Source organism: Camelus bactrianus, chromosome 22 (genome assembly GCF_048773025.1).
Source record: "Camelus bactrianus isolate YW-2024 breed Bactrian camel chromosome 22, ASM4877302v1, whole genome shotgun sequence".
NCBI classification, from domain to species: domain Eukaryota; kingdom Metazoa; phylum Chordata; class Mammalia; order Artiodactyla; family Camelidae; genus Camelus; species Camelus bactrianus.
This window is the reverse complement of record NC_133560.1, coordinates 10,073,153-10,094,965: the sequence shown is the minus strand read 5'-3', so window position 1 is coordinate 10,094,965 and position 21,813 is coordinate 10,073,153. Positions and strand designations below refer to the sequence as shown.

General features: G+C 46.2%; 1 long non-coding RNA gene across 27 annotated transcripts in view; it reads left to right on the top strand.

The window, feature by feature from the left end:
* LOC123613430 (uncharacterized) overlaps nt 1-21,813 on the top strand; it is a 463,022-nt gene that overhangs the window by 147,922 nt on the left and 293,287 nt on the right. For 2 of the 27 annotated variants that reach the window (XR_012501547.1, XR_012501544.1), the window contains exon 4: nt 7,745-9,000. The exons of the other annotated variants lie outside the window; for them this stretch is intronic. This is a non-coding gene — a long non-coding RNA (uncharacterized LOC123613430). The remainder of the gene's footprint in view (nt 1-7,744; nt 9,001-21,813) is intronic. 27 annotated transcript variants of the gene reach the window in all.

Here is a 21,813-nt window from a genome sequence, read left to right as displayed (position 1 = left end):
TATCTGGTGGCAAGGGGAGTCAGGGTGGCAGGAAGCGTGCTGCAACTTGGAATATTTCCCCGGTTATTGCTTACTGCCTGAATTTCCTGCACGACAAATTGTCCTCTTTTGAGTCAAGGTGTGGGTGCTTCCCTGCGGTCTCTTTAAAAATGCAACTCTTTCGGAGAGAAGGAGTGTATATTAATGTATATTAAGAAAGGGCCATTGTAGTAACCTTAGAGTGATTAATCTATCACACTTCCCTCTCCTCCCAGGGCCCTTGACCTTGAAGCAGAAGATGGAAAGAAAGGACAGAGACTGGGGCTTGGAGAGACTGAAGTGTTAGGAGGTCTGGAGCCAGTGGGGAAGAGTGGCAGCAGAGACCCCTTGGCAGGTTTCTGAGGAAGGAAAGATGGAGTAGAAAGAGGATTTTGAGAACAAAAGAGGGGAGCTGAAGGAGGGGACAGAGATATTGAAGAAACAGTCCATGATTTAATTTCACGCTGCCTTTCTACCCGAGCTCCTTGAATTCTGAGCTCAATTTTTAGTTTCTCGCCTTTCCCCAACTTCCCCATCATTTACTGAGGGATTGACAGAAGGATGAAATGCAAACTCAAGTCACTGAACTCTCCGGGCCTGGATTTTCTTGCTGATAAGTGGAGAGAACCGTATTCACCATTATTCATGGAAGGAGCCAAGCACAGTTATCTGTAAGGAAACACTAGTCTATCGATGCCATAAAAGATTAGAATGTCTTTCTTTACCCCAAATATGGAATAGGACTTCAAGTAAAAATGCTACAATTGCTGGGAGGTTGCAGGAAGGGTTCTGGTGAGAACGGAAGGCCAGGAAGATGCTGGCCTGTGCCTGTGAATCGCCACCGAGCTGTGCCGGGTGTCTCCATCAGATGAGAGTAGGAAAGAGGGGCCGACTGGTTTCTGAGGTTTTCAGAGTAGCCCGGCTTTTTTTCTTTTTTTTCTTTGGAGGGCAGGTGGGCTATATGTAGACTCAAGGCTCTAAATACACAAAAATTACAACAACAACCAAAAAAGCTAAAATAGACAAGCAACATACAGACACCATTTTCAGTGATTTACACCCAAACAAATAATTTCAGAAAACCACAATCTACCGAAAGTATAAAAAGCAAACCACGTAAAAATGTACAGTGTTTCTCCATGGAGCAAACAGGATGTTTGTTTTCCTCTGTGCAGGCAGGCCTTTCCCATCCTGTGGCCCAGGTGCTCTTCCCTGCTCTGTCTTCACGGAGTGAAAGGGAGGCCAAAGCGTCTTTGAATCCGTCCCTCCTCCAGCTAGGACACCTTGTAACAGATACGTAGGAAACAGTCAGATGGCCTATGTAAATAAGGATGTCGGGGGGGTGGGGTGGGGGGAGAGGAACAAGGACAAGACAGTAAAAACATATCGGAAATAGACTTGTGCAAAGACATTGGAGCCTTCACATCCTGCACAGTTCCTAAAGGTGGACCACAGATTTGCCTGTGAGCTTAGTGGTGGCCAAAGCAAAGAGGGAAATCAGAGCCATACTGGCCAGCAGCTGATCCCAAGTCTGCTTGCTTAGGAGAAGCATAGCTCTTGCTGGGACCGAGGCTGGACCTGGGTTTTCATGGAGGAAACGGTGCGGGGTGATGTCGAGGACTTCCTGGCCCCAGAGCTGCAATACACAAAGCAATGAGTTTTATACATCTCACCAAAAAACTTCCTCCTTGGAGGCAGACGCCATGGAAGCAAGGCCCTTCCAATAAAAATGTCTGTGCAAGAACCCCAAACGTTCAGCTTTCTCGTGGTCAGATTTTACCCCAAGGTAAAATTTAGAAAATGTGGAGCCGTCGCTGGCAAGGTATGTCCTGTGGGATAATAATACACATGATGTGAAAAAAAAAAAAAGGTGAAACCAAGTTAAGCAGGCTATTTTTGTAAACTGCAAACCTTCTCAGAACCTTTCCTGGGCGGCTGCCCTTATACCTCTATGGTTTGCAGTCTCTCCGAAACCCACGTAACTGTTTAACTCTGTGTTGTCTGTAGGACCTGGGGAGTCCTGTGGAGGCAGAGGACTGAAAACAAAAAAAGATCCCAAAGCCCAAAAGTTAGAGCCGCGTATAGTCTTGTTCCCCTTCCTCAAGCTCACGTTGGAAAGGGTTGCTTGTGGGGTGTCCCCTTGGATTGCTCTCTCCCGAAGCAGTGTTTCCTGCATTGGCTATAATTTTTCTAGGGAATATAAATTAATACTACAAAGAAATTTATAACTGTTTTAATAATAAGGATGCAATGAAGCCCCACCTAAAATGAGCTTGCATCTGTCCAGTGGTGAGCCTGCCTACCACCTGAGGGAATCTGGCTCTCAGTGGAGGTGTGGACTGCCACGCGTCCTTCCACGAATCCTCTCTGGATCTAGGGTGTCATCCCTGATATGGGATGAGAATTGGATAAAGAACAGTAGGTGGTTATTCTGTGGCCTGGCCCTGGACCACTGCAGCACTGGGCTTCATGTGCCAGCGAAGGGCTGGCGGCCCATTCACTCCAGCCCGCCAGGGGTGGTGGAGTCACGTCGGGGAGAGCCTCAGGAACAGAACCCGGTAGTGCTTGATCCTACCGGGTACGAACTAGAAGAAACTGAGCATCATTCCCAATGCCTGAGACTCCCCCGTGGGTCCGCGTCTTTTTCTGCTTTGCTGACTTATTTTGATGTCTTCTTGAGGGGAGGTTTCCAGATGGGACCCTTCAGGTTAGATGAGAGTGGATCAGGTTCATAGCCTATCCGATCTTCAGCATTTCCCCCAGTTTTGTGGCCAAATGTTTGGACATGTTTGCTTTCCAAAGGCAGCCATTCATTTATCTCTTTCTGCAGCAAACATATATTCAGTGCTGGCCATATGCAAAACAAGAGGGAGCAGACGGACAAATATATACAAAAGTCATCTAGAAGTTACATAAATCTCCGTATAAATAGCATAAACCAGATTTCCAGCCAAAAATGGCAAGCATCGTGTGTTTGACAAAGAACATTTATGCAACAAACCCTATTCTTTCAGTAAAATGGTTTTTAAACAGTTTACAATCAGTGATTGTTGCTTACCAAACCAGTCTGATCACTAAATACAGACGTCCTGATTGGGGACAAAGTGATGTGGATTTTTTTTTTTTGATTTTCCAATGTCCGTCTGATTTTTAAAATATTTTTTATTGAAGTATAGTTGATTTACAATGCTGTGTTAATTTCTAGTGTGCAGCTTGGGGGCAGGGGGCGCGTAGAGGGATAAATTGGGAGTTCGGGATTTGCAGATACAAACTACTATTTATAAAATGATGTCAGTCTGATTTTGAGTGTCGTCCCTTTGCTCTGGTCATAAGGTCTTTCTCGGTCCTTTTCTTTTAGGACTAAAACCCTTAATATATTCGCATAACCCCATTCAGCAAATATTTCCTGGCTGTAATGTCTAACAGCTTCATGTTGGAGAAGCTTTCATCTGATCCCCTCCAAAGACCTTCTGAAACCCACCTTCTGTACAAAAACCTTCCCCTGGGAAATTTTCTCTCTAGCTTTCTGCCAAGCAGGTCTCTGGAAGAAAACAGAATACCCTCTTCTATGAGAATTACGGTTAAGAGAGGTTTAGCTGCAGATCGTTTCCAAGCGAGATGATATACTGTGCTCATCAGCCGTCTGAACAGTCTGTGATTTGGTTGGTAGGAAATGCGCAAACAGTGGGAAAAAAAAGATCCCCCGGGTGGTGGAAAGCCAGTGAAGATAAATTTCTTTTACAATCCTATCATCCATTCAAAAAAATGATACGTTAGAAGTGAGAAATTCTCTCTCCATGTTAGGTCAAAGATCAGAAAGAGCTCTTGTCTGGATCCTGGGAAGGATCAATAATCCATTAACAGGGGATATCGTGACTCTGGAGTTCATTAGGTTACATTAGAAATTCACACATGAGTAAAAACAGACTTGCCCCAAAGACTTGAATGAACCAAGGAGACATTCTTTCCGGCACGTGGATGTGTCCGACAAGGAGTAGGAATGGACTGACCGATTGTGCTTCACCATTTCTGAATGTTAGCACCTGCTTGGCAGGCTCTCCCTAGAGACAGTGGAGAAGTGATATCAGTGGATTAATCCATTAGCATCCTATTTGCGCTCTTTTGTGTGTCTAACTTTCTTCTTAATTGAGATGTCCTAAAAGTCTTAGTTCTGTGGCCTAAATGTTTTGTGCTGGCCTCCACTGAGAGGGAAGATTCTTCTGGTTAAGGATGTGTGGTCAAATCGAAGACTAGTGTAAGCTTAGTGAAACTTGCCACCAGCATTATGCAGTCAGTATTTACTGAGCAGCTACTATGTGCCAGGCGTGTGTGCGTGTGTGCATTCTAGCCCCGGAAGTGCTAGGCAGGGTACTGAGGATCTGTAATTCTCTCTCATTGCTCTCTTCTTTTTTTCTTCTTAGCTTTGTACATCAGTATTTTGCAGCTTGCAAATAGCATTTTCTCTTAAAGATACCTCTTTCTTTCTCTGTTTCACACTGGCATGAAGCAATGTTGAACCACACCATCCTGGTCCCAGAACCCTGTGAAGTCTGGCTTCAGCCTTTACACCTTGAGTTTTCAAGATGCATTTGCCTTCTTCTAGGAAAATAAGGGAGCAAACTTCTTGCCTTCTTTTCTGTGGGTAAGAGTAGGTTATGACTTTAGAATGTTGTCCCGGTCCAGCAAGTTTTGCAACGCAATGACCTCATCTGTATGAACTCCCATTCTGTGGTTTTACAAAAAAAAAAAAAAAAAAAACAAAAAAACAAAAAAACAGAAAAAGGCATAGAAGATTAATTGGAAGGGTTATTTGGAACAATTGATACTACTTTATCTCATTTGATATGTCTTTGGTTCTTAACTTGTTGATTTAAAGATGTTTGTTTCCTGATTGATTACTTGGAAATGATTCTTGGATGCGTTTCAGCATTGGGTCTTTTTAATTTAAAAAATACAGATTTTTAATTACAAAAAAAATGCAGAAAGGAAATTGAAATAGCCTAAGATCAGATACTTAAAAATCCAACTTGGATATGTATCTATGCTTATTTATAAAAGTGGTTTCATGTCGTACAAACCATTTGTAACCAGTGTTTTTCACTTCATATATCTTGAACATTTCCATGTTGTTTCATATTTTCTCTGTCATCATTTTAATATCTGCATGGTTACTCCCTGCGTATAATGCCATAATATATTAAACCAGTCTTGCATTGTTTGGACAGTGAGGCTATTTCCAACTTTTTGCTGTTATAAACAATGCTTCATTGGACATCCAAACGCATGCATCTTTGGTCATGATGATTTTCCTTAGGGATAAATGCTTAGAGGTGGATTTGCTATGTCAAAGTGCACGCATATTTAAAAAATGGTTAATAGGCTTCGCAACATTGCCTTCCAAAAAGATTTTACCAATTTACCATCCTATGAACAGTGTATGAGGTTCTTTACTTGTCTGTCTTCCTGTCAATGAGTATTTAAAAAATTTTTTGACATGTATTTACTAGCTTGATAGGCAAAAATGTTACCTCATTTTCACTGTGTGTCCTCAGTTATCGGTGGGGATGTGTACTTTGTTTTTTGGCCACTTGTATCTCTTCTTCCATGAATTGCTTATTTATGTCTGTTGCTCATTTTTTTGTTATTACAGTGTGGTTTTTCCCTAAGTGCTTTTTCTACATTAAGGATAGTAAACATTTACTAGCATTAACATTGTAAATATTTTCCCTCCTAATATAATTTAATTTAATGTAATTTCTTGTTTTTTTTTTTTTAACAAACAAAAGCTTTTCAGTTTTATGCAGTTAAGTGCATCAATCTTTCACTCTGTGGTTTCTACCTTTATTATGTGCTTAGCTTATTTTATATATATATATATATATATATATATATATATATATATATATATAATATGTATATGCATTTTAGCTGTTTTAAATTTATTTTAAGCGTTGTAAATGCAGTGCATGCATGCGCCTCATGAAGCCTCCAGATGATGGGTACGAGAGTCGAGTAGAAAGCAGAGTTCTCCCCGTCTCCTGCTCTGCTCCTATACCCCAGAGGAACTGCTGCTAGCCATTTGAAAGCCCTTGGTCTTTCTAAAACAGGAGTAATTGATCTTCGGTCAATGGAATGGCTCTTCCCACTAGCTTATGCTGTGATGGTGCATCGAGCTGATGGTAGGGACGTCAGCTCCCCATCTCCGCACAGCATCCTCTTTCTCCAGGACCAGGGACCGGTGTGGTCAGCCTGTGTTTATGGCTGGGGGACTCTCAGCAGACAGGCCTCTTGGTTCCTGCTCTGGGACCCTCTAAGCTGCTTGTCCAGAGGCTGGGGTGGAATGAGAATGGGACAGTCCAGATGGCCCAGTGCACTCTCCTCTGGGGCGTGACATCTGGCGTCAGATGCTTTCGTGCAGGTCAGCCCTTCTACAAGGGGCGCCTCATGCCCAGCGTCAGGTGGGCTGGGTCACGCTGTTCAAGAGCCAGCCTCGGCCTTGACTCCTGGGGACCTCAGCTCTGGAACAACGTGCCTGAGGTCACCTGGGCAGTTGGAACCAGGACCTACGGCTCTGCCTCTTGGCTGCTTTTAGGCTGTACTATTGTGATGGACCCATTCTTGAAATGCTTTTGCCAATACAAGGGGAACCGAATGCTCTGAAAATTTCTGATTCATCTTTATTGAAGGTTAAAAGAAAATAACATTTTCTTAAACCACATTTTTAAAAAGCCAGCATTCTTCTCCATTCTTCACACCGACTTTCTGAGAACACTGTTACACATCCCACAGAGCCACACAGGGAGCTGAGATGCTCCGTCCTGAATGCCTTTTCAAATCAAGAACTTGTATGGAAATTCCTCCAAAGATTAGGAATAGACTTACCACATGACCCAGGAATCTCACTCCTGGGCATATCTCCAGAAGGAGCCCTACTTCAAAAAGACACCTGCACCCCAATGTTTATAGCAGCGCTATTTACAATAGCCAAGACATGGAAACAGCCTAAATGTCCATCAATGACTGGATAAAGAAGATATGGTATATCTATACAATGGAATACTATTTAGCCATAAAACAACAACATAATGCCACTTGCAGCAACATGGATGTCCCTGGAGAATGTCATTCTAAGTGAAGTAAGCCAGAAAGACAAAGAAAAATACCATATGAGATTGCTCATATGTGGAATCTAAAAAAAAAAAAAAGAACATAAATACAAAACAGAAACAGACTCATAGACATAGAATACAAACTTGTGGTTGCCAAGGGGGCGGGGGGTGGGAAGGGACAGACTGGGATTTCAAAATGTAGAATAGATAAACAAGATTATACTGTATAGCACAGGGAAATATATGCAAGAGCTTGTGGTAGCTCACAGCGAAAAATAAATGTGACAGTGAATATATGTATGTTCATGTATAACTGAAAAAAAAAGATTAAAAAAAAACTTGGATTGGATGAATATGGGTTCCATTCATGGAACATTTTGATGTCCGATTTTGGTTCCTATTCAATAGTCTTAGAAAATATACAGGTACAGCTCAGGTTCAAACTGGTCTGCTAATTTTTGTTTTTTTTCCTGGAAAAAAACACTTTGTTTGCTTCAGTGTCTGTTAACCAAATTAACCCTTGGGACCAGCTCAGGTTTTGGCTAATGAAGCGTGTGTTGTTTGGGTTGGATTGACAATGCCAGTTCTTGATCAGGATGGAATTTCTTCTGTTCCAGGGGAGAATCGCTTGCCTGTGAGCCAGCTGCCTTCACAGCTCCCGAGGGCTGTCTTGGGATTCCCTGGGAAGGACCCCTCCCTCGTGTCCAGGCAGTGAATGGGGCTCTTGCAGTGGCTGGAGCTGAGCGGAGCAGATGGACCAGGGGCAGGGGGAGCCTCATCCATCAGGATGCTTGTCTGTCCACTCTCAAACCTGGCCCTCCAGGAGAGGCAGCCCCATATGCCTCGGGTCTTTCCTCTTGCCTGACCTGCACCTTCCTGAAATCCACTCACAACAGATGACTCTGTCAGATGTTTGGGAGGACTTGAAATGTGACGGGCAACATTGGGCTGAGGGTGTGTGTCTACAAAGCAAAGTGATGTGACCTGGAAGTGTATCATCCCGAAGAATCCCTGCTTTGGCACATCTGGCTGGGTGAGCTCTGGCAAGTGAACTATTTTTTTTCTCCAGCTTCCCTTCCTCATCTTTAAAACAGGGATCATGAGATACGAACCTGCAGGATGGCTGTGAGCATCATATGAGTCTGCATAGAATGGGTTTCTTCGCACAGGGCCTGGGCTATGGTAATGCACCTAGCTACTCTCAGGAGGTTTGGAGCGGTGGGGACACAGCGCATATGCATGGACTGTGATCTGAGAATCTCGAAGTGGTGTAAGAACCAGTGAGTGGCACAGACAGGTAAATGCTGCAGGAGTTCAAAGCAGGAGGAGTCCCTAAGGGCTTGGGAGAGAAGAGCAAGTTTCCTGGAGGTTCGAACCGGGCTTTGAAGGAGAATTCCACGGAAGGGAAGGTGAAGGCAAAACAAGCTTGGTGTGTTCTGCCCAGAGCCCAGGGAGCGATGTGTCCGTCACCTCTCCATGTCTGTTTTAGATGTTAACGTCCTGACCAAAGCCATACGGCAAGTTAGCGGCAGAGCTGAGGCTACAGGCATTTTCTTTTCTTGTACTGCATCCATCGGTATTTCTATTGGTTATTATGCTTTTGGTTGCAAGTGACAGAAAACTTAATTCAAAACTGGAAGAAAACAATAACAAAAACAGCAAAACCCCAACAACAGAGAAGAGGATGCAGGGACTTCACTCTTGAACAAACCCCCCCCCCGGTGACTCCTGGTCTTTCCAGCCTCACATGCTCCCAGCCTCACATCTAACAGGAAGGCAGCGTCTCCATTCCCCCGAGTCCACCGTCAGCTCTCATTGGCCTGGCTGCAGTCACATGTCCACTCGCAGCCAATCACTGTGGCCCAGGTTTGATGTATGTGTCTTGTCACGCCACCTGCTCCTCATAGGAGCCTTCAAAGGGACCTGGTCTAGGTGGTTCTTGCTGGTAAGAGGGGGAGTGGCTCCTGAGATGACAAAGGTGGTGCCCACTCAATGCTGGGACAGGGTCTACTCACTCCTTGTGGTCATTTTGTCTACAATGTCAGGAGCCGCACTGCAGAGTGACGACTGCCACGAAGTGAGGGCCTCCTTTTTCTTGAGTTCTGAGTAAAAGCTTATCTCGTGGCAGCAAAGGATCTAGAAATTCAGCTCTGGCTGCCCGCATCCCCGGGAGTAGGTGAGACCACAGTGCCCACCGCATGGCCCCGGCACGTGGCACAGGAGGGCCCAGCCAAGGTGGGTCTGGAGAGCGACCCATTAGAGTTCTGGCCATCAGACCACGGTAGTTGAGCTGGTGACCGCCAGACATTCTGGAGGCAGTGTGGTGAGATGAAGGAGAGATTGAAAGGGGAGGAATCTGAGTGCATTGTGCAGACTGGCTTTGAGTCCAGGGCTTGGAGTGGAGAGGAAATACTGCGTGCCTGAGAGTCCCTAGTGGTCCCTGCTGTCCTTCCTCTCTGGCAGGGAGCTGGGCTGGTCTCCCTTCCCATGTGACAGCCGGGGTGGTGAGTATTCTGGAGGTGGCTTGCTCCGTCCTCTGTGGCTGTCAGGAGGAAGGAGAGAAGCAGCAGACTGCGTGCTACATGTAGTCTGCTGAGGGTGGTGGAGTGATGACCTCTAGGCACCCTGGCTCCTGGCTCTTTGGGGATGCTCAGAGCCCACCTGGCCGGGCCTGTTTGCACCTGGCGCCTCCTGTCCCTCAGAGGATTTGTGTGCATTTGATGTCTGAAGTGCATGCTCCAAGGGAAGGTAGGAAGGGTAGGAAGCAGACGTGAAGCCAAGCAAGATGGTAGCTCTAGACAGAGCCCATGAGGCTGGCTTCGGCCTGATCCCGCTAGGTTGGAACTCGCCTCTCAGAGCAAGAGAGCTGGGCTTCCATACCCCACGACCTTCAGCCACTGGCTCAGTGCCACCCAGAGGGACATAAAATCCCAAGCACTTCTCACAGGTTCAGGATTTAGGAAACAAAAACACATGGAAGGTGGGGGAAGAGCACCAGAAAGAGCCAAAGGCACTGGGGGAGGGGTGTGGTCTGCACAGAGCAGGGGTGCTCCCTTCTCCAGTAATATCTTCTGTTCACGAAACTCCACCACGTGTGAGGGGTGTATTAAATCCCTGTATTAACTGGTTCTGAGAAGACTGAGCTAAACACAATCAGCTCATCACCCTGAGCAGGACAGGCATAGCTGCTTCAGGCACAGCTGTATCCAGGTGCCCAAATGATGCATCTGGAGCTCCCACTGTCTCTCTGTGCTGACTCTGCCCTCAAGCTGGTGCTCTCCTCATGGTGGCAGGATGGCCGCCAGCAGCACTGGGCAGACTTTAGGCCAGTGGAAAACTTTCAATAAGGAAGTAAGTTTCCAGTAAGAGCCCTGACTGGGTTCCATGCCCACCCCTGAATGACTCTCTGATGCTCTGAGTGACCAGGCCTGGGTCATCTTCTCCCCTGCAGTGGTGCGTGTGTGTGTGTGTGTGTGTGTGTGTCTAAAGCCTCCCTGAGGAACATCAGGGCTCTGTCACTAGGAGAGGAGACTAGGTTAAGGCTGGGGCTCAGGCCCCAAAGTCAGGCATTTGGGGCTGTTGGTTGCACCACAAAGATATCTTGTCCTTCCCTGATGCTCATGGTGACCCATCCCTGACTTGGGAGGCTGGAGCCAGGGCCTCAGACCTCAGGGCTTGGAGTCTCCTTGCTGGCATGGATTGTGTTGCTGTGTGCATTCATTTGCTTTACTTTTTCAATTTAATATTACAAAAGGTATATGGAGGTTCATTATGAAAATTCAAACACTATGTAACAAATATATATTTTAAATATAATGTATAAAATATAAAAATACTATATTACCTATTACTATATGTATTTGTTTGTACTTTTATATAGTAGGAAACATGTAAAATATAAAATGCAAATCACTCATAATCCCAGCCCTATAGAAAATCCCCATTAGGAGTTTTGGGGGGTATCAATCTCTAGATACCTTTCTCCCCATCTCATGACCCAAATTTCTACCTCCTTTGATACCCAGATGAAATCACTCCAGCCCCTGTCTCTTGTGACAGCGGAAATCTCGTCTCCCTTACATTGTGACTTGTCGCTTGTTGCCTTGAGCCCATCCATCTGTGTGTCCATTCACGTAATTTTTATCGAGTGCCTGTTAGATCAGGGATGTGTTGTAGGCACTTGAGATGCACTGGTGACCAAGACAGTTAAGATGCCTGCCCTTGTGGAACTTAGATTTTTGTGGGGTTCAGGCAGTAAATGGTAAACTAATAAATAAGCCAATGATCTCATCTATTAAAAGCCGCTAAGTGCTACGGAAAGGGGAGAGGCTGGCAGGATGCGGGGGACGGGGATGGGGGTGGGGGCTGGCAGGTTGCAGCAGCACCTGAGGGAGGACCTTACTGGGGAGGGGGCGTTGGAGCAGAAACTTGAAGGAGGGGAGGTGGCTGTCTAGAGATAAAGTGTCCCAGGCGGTGGGAACAGCCAATGCGAAATCCCTAAATTGGGAAAGGGCGTGGGACGTTCTAGGGAGAGAAGGGAGGCCGGGATGGAGGGAGTCAGGTGCACTGCGGTGGGGATGCACATGGAAGAAGGTGGGCTGGCAAGGTGGCGGAGTGGGGCAGGGCCACACTGTGGGGGTCTTGGAGGCTGTGGGGACCTTGGCTCTAATGAGACCAAATGGGGAGTCTGGGGAGGCTCTGCTGGAGGAGAGGGGCCATCTGGTCTCTTGCACCCTCAGCGGCTCCCTCGTGCTGCCTCAGCCCTCCACACTGGGCAGGGCTCCCTCCTGCATTCCCTCGGGGCAAGCCTGAGTCCAGGCTGACAGGGATGTTGGCGCTAAGTGAATTTGCTCACCATTTAAGTAAAATATGGGTGTGTGCAGGATGGGTGTGAAAATGCACAGATATGTACCTAGAAGAAGAAAAATGGACAGAAGAATCCACAGTGCTAGGGAGAGAGCTGGAGTTGGTGCAAGGAAGTGGAGAGGGCTGGCGAGATCCGTCTGTTCTGTGGTTTGGATTTTGTAAGAGATTACAGCTCTATCCAGGTGGTTTTCTCTGGGTCTCACAGCCCTGGCCGCCTCACTGCTTCTGCTTTTGGCTGCCCGCCTTTTCTCTCTCTTCCCCCCTCCCTCCACCTGCTGACCCTCTAGGTAAGTCTCTCATTCACCTTCTCCAAGACGAAGAGTCTGAATGGTTCAGTTAACCAGCCTTGTTTCTACCCCAGGGTACATGGTAGATCAATAAATCGGCCCTGAAGGGAGAAAAAAAGGCTCCAGTGTGTTATTCCAGCTCATAGGACAGTGTGTGTGAGACTCAGGGTCCTGTCCCACCCTCCAGGTGATCATTGGAGCTCTGGATGCCTTTTAGGGAAGAGGACTGTGGCTCGGTTCCGGGGGGGATCTTACATTTTGCTTTTCACCTGTCGTTGCTGTCCAGAGTCTGTCACTTTTTGTGATTCCTTATGCTGTACTTCTAGTTTCCATTTTTTTTAGTCATTCAACAAACATTTCGGATCATCCAGGTCCTGTGCTGGATGCTGGAGACATACAGAAGATTTTAATCAGAATCCTGACCCCTGGGAGAAACATACTTGTAAGCTGTGGCGAGTCTTCCAATACAGGACTGTTGCCTTCTTCTTCTTTTCCTCTTCCCCCTCCCCTTCCCCCCCTCCTCCCCCTACTTCATCATCATCATCATTATTGTGATCATCGCCGCCAATGTTTATTCTAACTGTTATAAGCATTCCACATGCATTAGCTTATTTAATCCTCACAACCACTCTAGGAAGCAGGGGCTACCCTTACCCCCATTTTACTGATGAGAAAATGAAAACCCAGAGACTTAGTAACGTGACCGAGGTCACACTGCTGAAAACTGCTAGAGCAGGCATTTGAATGCTGGTGAGAGCCAGAGAAGTGGCCATTGCCCTCAGAGCATGACTGCATCATCCAGTATTCTGATGAACACTGGTTTCATGAGACATTAATAAACATTCTAGAAGGAAAGTCGGGGTAGTTAAACGATTTAGGAAAGGCTGGGCTAAATAGGGAAATAAGCAGTCTTCTTTACTGCAGGCCTTCTCAGAGCCTTTAATTTGCTAAGGTATGAATCACTAGCAGCAGCAGTTTCCAAACTTAGCTGACCGTGCTTTCAGGGGTAGAAACAGCTTTCAGCATTGCATGGCCCTGGTGTGTCACTGAGCGCAGTTTAAGCCAGGCTGCTTTGTGGCTTGTTTCTTCCTTGCCATTCCTACTTGTACTTTTCATAACTTGTCTTCCTATGACAACTGCTGGGTATCCTTTTACTACTTACTCTACTCATGCGATCCACGCAGTGTGGGCGGGTGGGGGGATTTCATGTGGAGGATGTCGTTCTGACACTTGATGCTCAACAGCATGTGTCGCCGGCAGTGATGAAGTTGGTGCAGAGGAGAGCAGGTGCTGGGCAGGGCTGGTGGCTTGGTTCAGAAGGGCAGGAGGGCAGCAGGAGGCCAGCTCATACACGCCACGTATGGTCTGCTGAAACCCCACATGGCGAAGCAGGAGCAGTGTCTGGGTCGCAGACAAGGTGTGGGGTCCGAGCTGTGGTTGGTCTTTAGAATCCAAGGAGCAGGAGACTGTCCACAATGTCTGCAGGTCTGGTCCAGGCAGTGGCTTCATCCATCAATGGGGCTCACTGTTACTCCCAGCCAGAGCAGCTCTGCCCTCTCCGTGGCTTTTGGCACCTTCCCCAGCGTGGACCATAAGGGCTGGAAGATTTGTGTTCCCTGAGTGAAGCACAGATGAAGCAAGACTCAAGTTTTGCTTTCAAGTTATAATTTGCAGAGATCCTCCTGGGGTGATTTCCATGCCTGGCTTCTTAAGACCTCCAGAGCATGAGAGAAGGCCCACAGGACAGCAGTTTGAGACAACAGGTAGTCCTGACCTGGTAAGCTTGAATTCAGTCTGGCAGTGCAACTTCTCAGAATCCCAACTCTGAGAAAGAAGGAGTGAAGGATAGAAAGTGAGTTTTACAGAGAAGGGATGTGAAAACTGAAACCCTTTAGAAAAGACATAGAGGCAGCACTGTGAGGGGGTCTGGAGTTGTAGGCACTGGGAGACTCTACGGGAGGTGACCAAGTATAGTGTCGTGTGGATGAGATTGCTAGTGGCCTCCCAGTGTCCCTTCTTCCCTTTCAAGTGGCACCATTGCCTGTCTAGTCCCAGCCTCCCTTGCAGCCAGGTGAGGTCATCTGACTAAATTGTGTCCAATGAAGTAGAAGAAGGAGTAGTGTGCAGTAATTCAGGAACTGCCCTTAAATGGGAGGGAATACCCTTCATCTCTTTCTTCTTCTGGTGGCTTGGAATGCAGGTGTGATGCCTGGACTTGAGCAACCATCTTGGACCATGAGGTGGCATGCTGAGGATGGTGAAGTACAAAGACAGAATGTGACACTGTGGAGTCACCACATAAGCCCCAAGCTGTCTATCTCTAGACTACATTTATGTAGAAGAGAAACAAATGCCTTCTTTTAAGCCACTGTTGTTTGCAGGGGGCTGGCAGGGGGAGTTCTGTTGTATCAATGAAACTGATACAAGCATAACTCTGCCTTTCTCTCCTAGATGAGTGGTAGCCTGAAGAGTAAAGTTCTGGAGATCTGAGGTCAGGGTAGGAACATGGAAGCCTCAGGGTGGTGACATGTTCTCCTGACTGGCTCAGGCTGCTGCGGTCCACAGCCTCCCCATCCTCCTCCTTTTTTGGCCAAAGCTGTGAAAGAGATGGACATAGGACAGTGGGGAGGGGAAGCTATGACTGGTCCTAGCGAGGCGGGGCTGCCAGCTGTCTTATTCTGAAAAGGGAATAGGTTTCACATGGACAAGATGGAAGGACTGCTTGTTCCCTCTGGAAAGTTCTATTAAAATGACCAACCCAGACACCCTTTAATATTAATGGGAAATTCCTCCCGTTGTTTATGAAATCATTTTAGAGTTGATTTTAAAAAGAGAGGGGGGAGAGAGAGAGAGAGAGAAGAAAAAAAGCCGTTTGTTAGCTAAACGAAGCCCAGACAATTATTTATAGATGCATCTGAGTGGCTTGTTTTAACATGGAGCAACTGTCTGAAAAGACTCCACTTCGACACCGGTAAGCACCCCTGGCACTAAGAATAAATTTATGAATGTCTTTTATGAGAGTCAACAAACTAGACAAATAACCCCAGACCGTCCCTCACGTTGAGAATCAGGACAAAGACAGTCGTATTTGTCGCTCGCTCAGGACAGGAATGGGGCCAGGCGGCGCAGCCCTCCCCAGGACTGGACGTTCCCCGCCAGCTAATGTGATTTCTCTGGGCACTGCCACCGTGGCAGGCAGATGCCTGGTTTCTTTCCATTCCTCCACGTCTCTGATTTGTTTGGGTAGCTAAATATCTCTTTCCCAGGAGAACATCTGCTCTTTTAAAAATGGAAAAAAGCGGGAAGACCTCCAAGCCGTTAGACTGGAACTCACCCTCCGGTGAGACAGACCAGAACCTCATATGATGTGGCTCCTGGGGTTCGTGCCACATCTCAAGAGAGGGCTGGTGCCACCCAAGCCCCATCAAGGCTCCTGGAACGCTCCCCTCTGGATCGGACTTCAAGACAGTGGCTGGGTTGCCTTAAGCGTCTTCAGGGCTTTGACCACGTGTAGGTCATCTTTCTTGCTGTCTCATTTAGAGATGACTCCTTAGTATCAGTCACACCAGGGTTCGGTTAGAAATGAATCCACCACAATTCAGAGACGTAAAAAAAAATGGTGAGAAACCTCACAAGAAGTCAGAGGGGCTTAAAACTTTGAATGCTTCTGCAGTCTCTTTGGGGGAAATACTCAGTCTTTCAGAGCTCCCTCCCTTTCCCCGGGGCCTCCGGGTGCCAGGGGCTGCTCTGGTGGCCTTGTGGCACTGTGGGAAGTGGGGGGAATTCTTGCTGCAGCTGACCCATGGGTCCTGCTGTGGGCTGGCTGGTCTGGCCCGGTCCCGGGCACCCTGTGTGGCCCCTGCAGTGTGTGTGTATGTGTAGTGCAAGGGTTTGCTCACCCTTCGCTGTCTGTGTGTGGCTCACACCTGCACCCACGACCGAAGCCTCTGACCCGTCCACTCCCTTTGGTGGTGGGGTTCCTGTGTTCGGAGGCAGCCTCATCCCACCCCACGGGTCTCTGTGGGCTCGCTGATCCTTGCCCTCCTAGGAGCACCTGGCCACATCACGTGGCATTTCCCACGTGTTTGGCAGCTCGCTGTTGCTCTGGGGACATTCTCTGAGATGGTTTCTGTATTAGTGAGCTCAGGCTGTTGTAATAGAACAGACGGGGGACCTTAAACAACAGAACTTTATTAGCTCATCGTTCTGGAGGCTGGAAGTCCAAGACCAAGGTGTTGGTCGGCAGGGTTGGCTTCTCCTGAGGTCTCTCTTGTTGAGTTGCCGGTGGCGGCCTTCTTGCTCTGTCTTCACATGGCCGGCCCTCTGTTAACTCGTGCCCCTGGCGACTTCCTCTTCTTATAAGGACACCAGCTCAATTGGATTAGGGCCTCACCCTGATGGCCTCATTTTAACTCAGTCACCTCTTTAAATATCATCTCCAAATACTGTTATCTTTTGAGGTACCAAGGGGTTGGGGCTTGAACATAAGAATTTGGGGGGACACAGCACAGCCCATAACATCCCTTCCCCTTGATATATCTTGGCTTTCTATCTTCTTGTTGGGCCCTCCCTGGCGCTCACAGCCAGGGAAGGGTGGGGTCGCTGGGTCTGAGGTGACACCGAAGGTGTCTCCATCCCTCCTTGTCTGCATCCTGTGCATCCTCAGTGTTACCCTTCATCCCAGAAGGGCTCCCTCCCTCTGTGAACAGGAAGTGAGGAGGACTCCCCTCCTGTCAAATCCTGTCTTTTCTCTCAATGTGGCTAACACGTCTGGACCACCACGTGGTGTTCTCTGCAAGGGAAGCAGTTTGATATTTAGAAGTGCTTTTTCTCAACAAAGGCTGACTTTCAAAGCTACTTTCTTGCTGCTGCCATTTCCAAATCTTGTTTGAAGTTCAAAGCTCAGCCATTGCCTTGGGATGGATGGGGGAGTACAGGGCAACCTGATTCGCAGGGAATGAAAAATAAATCGATACAATATTGTCAGAGTTATGATTTCTGCTTTGTATGTCATGTGATTTTTTTTTCAGTTCAGGTCTTTTTAAAGTGTCTTCTCTTTGTGAAAAATTGTGCATGTTCATTTTCAGGAAATTTGTTTAATCAGTTCAGAGAAAAAAAAAAGTCAGACTTAGGCTTAACAGCCAAAGACAGCTGCTGTTACCATTTCAGACTATTTCCTTCAATCTTTTTTTTTCATGGATAATTTTTAGGTTTTATTTTATTTTATTATTTTTTGTATATACATATATATATTATTGAAATATAGTCAGTTTACAATGTTGTGTCAATTTCTGGTGTACAGCATAATGCTTCAGTCATACATGAACATACATACATAAATTCGTTTTCATATTCTTTTTACCATAGATTACTACAAGATATTGAATGTGGTTCCCTGTTAGGTTTTATTTTAAATTAAATTTTTATTTACTGATAACAGTAAATACTGATAATAATAAAAATACTGTAAATAATAAAATTATAAAATATTATGTATATATAATTATAAAATTAAAAAATAATAAAAAGTACTGAAAATAATAAAAACTCATAGTACTTTCAAATGGTTAAAGAATTAAAACAAAATCCAAAGGTGAGCGGGGAGAAGTCGCACGTGCTTTCCTGTTTCTGTTCACCCCGCCCCCTACGAGTACGTCACTTGAACTAGTTTTTTTGATGCATCCCTGCTTCCAGAGTTTCTTATTCAGATACAAATCGAGTATACACTCTTACCTGTCTCCTTTCTTACACAGAAGGTGTTAGTGACCTGCAGCATTCTGTCCTGAGAACTCCTCACATCAGCACTTTTTCATAACTTCCTGTGGCTCAGGCGCCCAGTCTCCCCCTCCCGAGCTGTGGCACGTTGGGCAAAACCCGTCACCGGCTTGGGTCAAGCTTCCGCAGTGACTTGGGTCTTTGAATTCATGGGAGCTAATGCCACTTGTCCCTTTTCCCGCTTCCTGGTAACAAACCCTCCTGCCGTAGCCCTGGCCACAGATGTGGACACGTGACCCAGGCCTGGACAATCCATATGACGGTCCTTGGTTCTGGGATGGCTGCGTGACTCCAGCTGGCCGGGACTTTCCGCCAGGCGCTGATGGGAGTGCTGGCCTCTTGCCTCTCTGGGCTTGCCGTGTGGCTGTGGTGTGAGCTTGGTCATCTCCTGATCATCTTAGCCATCACGTGGAGGGGGCCTGTCACTAGTCAGACAGATGCGGCAACATTCAGAGGGAAGCGGAGAAGAGAGATGAAGCTCTCCAGTGACTCATTAGAATCCTGGGTTTAATCCTGCCTTGAGGTCCACCGCCTCTTTTCTGTCATAGCTGGGAGAGTCCTAACTTATAGTGAGTTCAGCACAGCCCCCCGGGGAAGGAGGGGAGCTCACTGAGAGGTGGGGGTTAAGGTCACAGCTCTGGAGTGAGACTGGCTGGATCCACATCCTGCCTCTACCACCACTTAGTACGTGGCCTTGGGCAAACCACGAAACCTTGCCACGTCCATTTTTGAACTTGAAAGGATGGCGTGATTGAATGTGTTAATGTATGTCAAGTGGGCAGCCCAGTACTTGGATCACGGTAAACCGTGTAAGTACTGCTGTTCCTCCTCACCTGTTGGCATTTCCCAGACGCCATCGCCTCTCACCGGCTCCTCACCCTGCCCTGTCCCCCCTTCCCTTTTGCCAGCCTGGTGCTTTGAACTCTCATCCGAGTTGCAATAGTCAGCATCAAGGTGGCGGGAAATGACTGGTGAGATTTTTTTCAATTGGCAGACATCTAAGGCTGGGAAGAACAAACAAACAAAACCCAGTTTCAAATGAAGGCACTGAAATAGAGCAAAACTTTAAGATAGATTGAGAATGAACAGCCCCAATATACAGGAGGCCACCTTTCTCCTTCAGGAGTTCTCTTTAGGGTCAGTAAAGTATCTCTCATCAAATGATTTCCCCAAAACCAAGTTTGGTTTTTTTAGGGGTTTTTTTTTTGTTGTCTTTTTAAAATCTTGTATGTTTTTTTCCTCCTTGGGTGACAACTGCCATTTTCTCTCTGTGTGTGTGTATGTGTGTGTGTTGAAGTAGAGTTGATTTATAATGTGTAAATTTCTGGTGTACAGCACAGTGATTCATTTATACACATATATATTCCTTTTCATATTCTCTTTCATTATAGGCTATTCCAACGTATTGAATACAGTTCCCTGTGCTACACAATAGGACCTTGTTGATCTATTTTATATATAGTAGTTAGTATCTGCAAATCCGGAACTCCCAGTCTATCCCTCCACCCCCCTTTTTTCCCTGGTAACCATAAGTCTGTTTTCTGTGTCTGTGAGTCTGTTAGTCTCCCTGTCCTGGTCTGCTGGGGCTGCCACAACAAACTGCCCCAGCCTTTGGATGACTTAAACAACGGAAGTTCATTTCCTCATAATTCTGGAGCCTAGAAGTCCAAGGCCAAGGTGTTCGCGGTGTTGGATCCTTCCAAGGCCCCCCTCTTTGGCTTGTAGGCGGCCACCTCGCTGTGCGTTCGGGTGGTCTGCCCTCTGTGCGTGTCTGTGTCCTTATTTCCTCTTCTCATAAGGACACCGATCATACTGGAGTAGGGCCCACCCAAATGACCTCATTTTACCTTAATTACCTCTTTAATGGTTTTATCTCTAAGTACGTCATATTCTGAGTTATTGGGGTTTGGGACTTCGATATACGAATTTTGGCCTCCTAACCCTCCCTGAAAGGGGCTTTTCACCACTGGCCCAGACTTCCCAGATTTCTCTCCTGCTCGGCACCCCCTTTCCCTGCTGCTGAACCCCAGGCAGACACCACACGGCACGGCGTTTTGGTCGGAGGGGCCAAGGGGCCTTCATCAGAGTCCTAGGACCCTGGGAAACACGACAGTACGAGAGACCCTCCAGAAGCCGGCGAACGTGGAGATGAAGAGCTGCAGGCAGGAGTATTTTGGGACTGTTTGTCCTTCGCACGTAGTAAAGGCTGGCCCAGTTTAAAATGGAGTCTTTCCTATTTTTTTTTTTTTAATTGTAGTTTTGAGAGAAGGTGGATGATTCGTGTCTGGGTGCAGGAGCCTGTCTTGGGGTACAAAAATAAGCCAGCAGACTGTTCCATGACTGGGTACAGACAATCTCAGGATGCTGGGTAAAGGAACATAGCAAGAATTCTCAGCCTTTTATTCTGTAATATCTTCAGGATATTTTCTGTCGCTCTGTCATCTTTACCTTGGAGTCCTCGGAGAGACATTATTTCATTTAGTGTTGTTGCCAGGAGAGCAAAGATAGTGGATTGTAATCATGACATAGGGGCGTAAGTGGCATGGCGTCCCTTTTGTTTTGACGGCCGGGAGCTGAGCTTGAAGCCTGTAGACAGTGATTGTGCAGGGCTGGCACCTGGGTCCCTGGCGTGAGCTTTGCCTGACACCGTCCCGTCACCCAGCCTGCCTTTTCCATGTCTATGATTTCACTCTCTTTTTCATTGCATTCAGTACGTTTTTGTAAGCTTTCTTCAAATCCACTCACCAGTCCATTGATCCGCCCCCCCATATCTAAATTATTTGAGAATATTTTCCTCTATCTCAATTATAATGTTGGAAGTAATCAAGCTTTAACCTTAATTAGAGGCTGAGCCTCATTAATATTCTATCCAAACATGTTTAGCTATTATTTTTCAAATTGAGATTAAAAATAGAAAGCAGGTTTTTTTTTGTTTTGTTTTCCAAAGGGCAAATGTGCTTTCTTTGGCTTTAAAACATACTCTCGTGTAGATATCATTAACCATACGTGTCTGCAAGTACATTTACACACACACTCATATATATATATATACACAAACGTAAATATAATGCACATAGGTATTTAGAATTCTATCATTTGGCATAATTTGGATTTGTGGGCTATTTTGGTTAGTTGAATGTTCTGGTTAGTAGTAGATTTTTTTTTTATGTCATCTAAATCTATCAATTAAAACATGAATGCAATAAAACATCTTACTCTAAAGTTAGGCTGGGCATAATCAAATCTTTTTAATTCAAGAGGTACTTCGGTGCTGGACTGATAAATGTAGCTGTGTCAGTGGACTAGACAGAAACTAGTTACTTCTGGACTTTCTGTTAAGTTAGGGGAATACGTACAAGAAATTGCAAGCGTGTGATTTTGGGGCTATGTTTTCTACTGATACCGCAATGTTTGACATTTTAAAAATGAGATGCCAGTGTTTGTAAATTGAGAGAGTTCACATACAAATCTAGATTTTAGGTTTCTCTTGAAGATCACTGGTCCTGGACTCCAGAGGCCCTGCTCATCTCTCTGTCCTGCCTGGTCCCTGGTGGTGTTTGAGATTATAACTCTTGAACATGCTTTCCTAGTTTATTGCAAAGTCTTCTAAGCAGTCATTAAATTATTAGGAGAATCTATGTTTTGCATCTATTTGGTACCTTTATTTTTCAAAAGACTTTCAAACACATGAGCTTTTTTTGCTGCAGCCCCGTGGGACAGGCAGAGCAATAACCTTGTACCCATTTCCCAGATGGGGA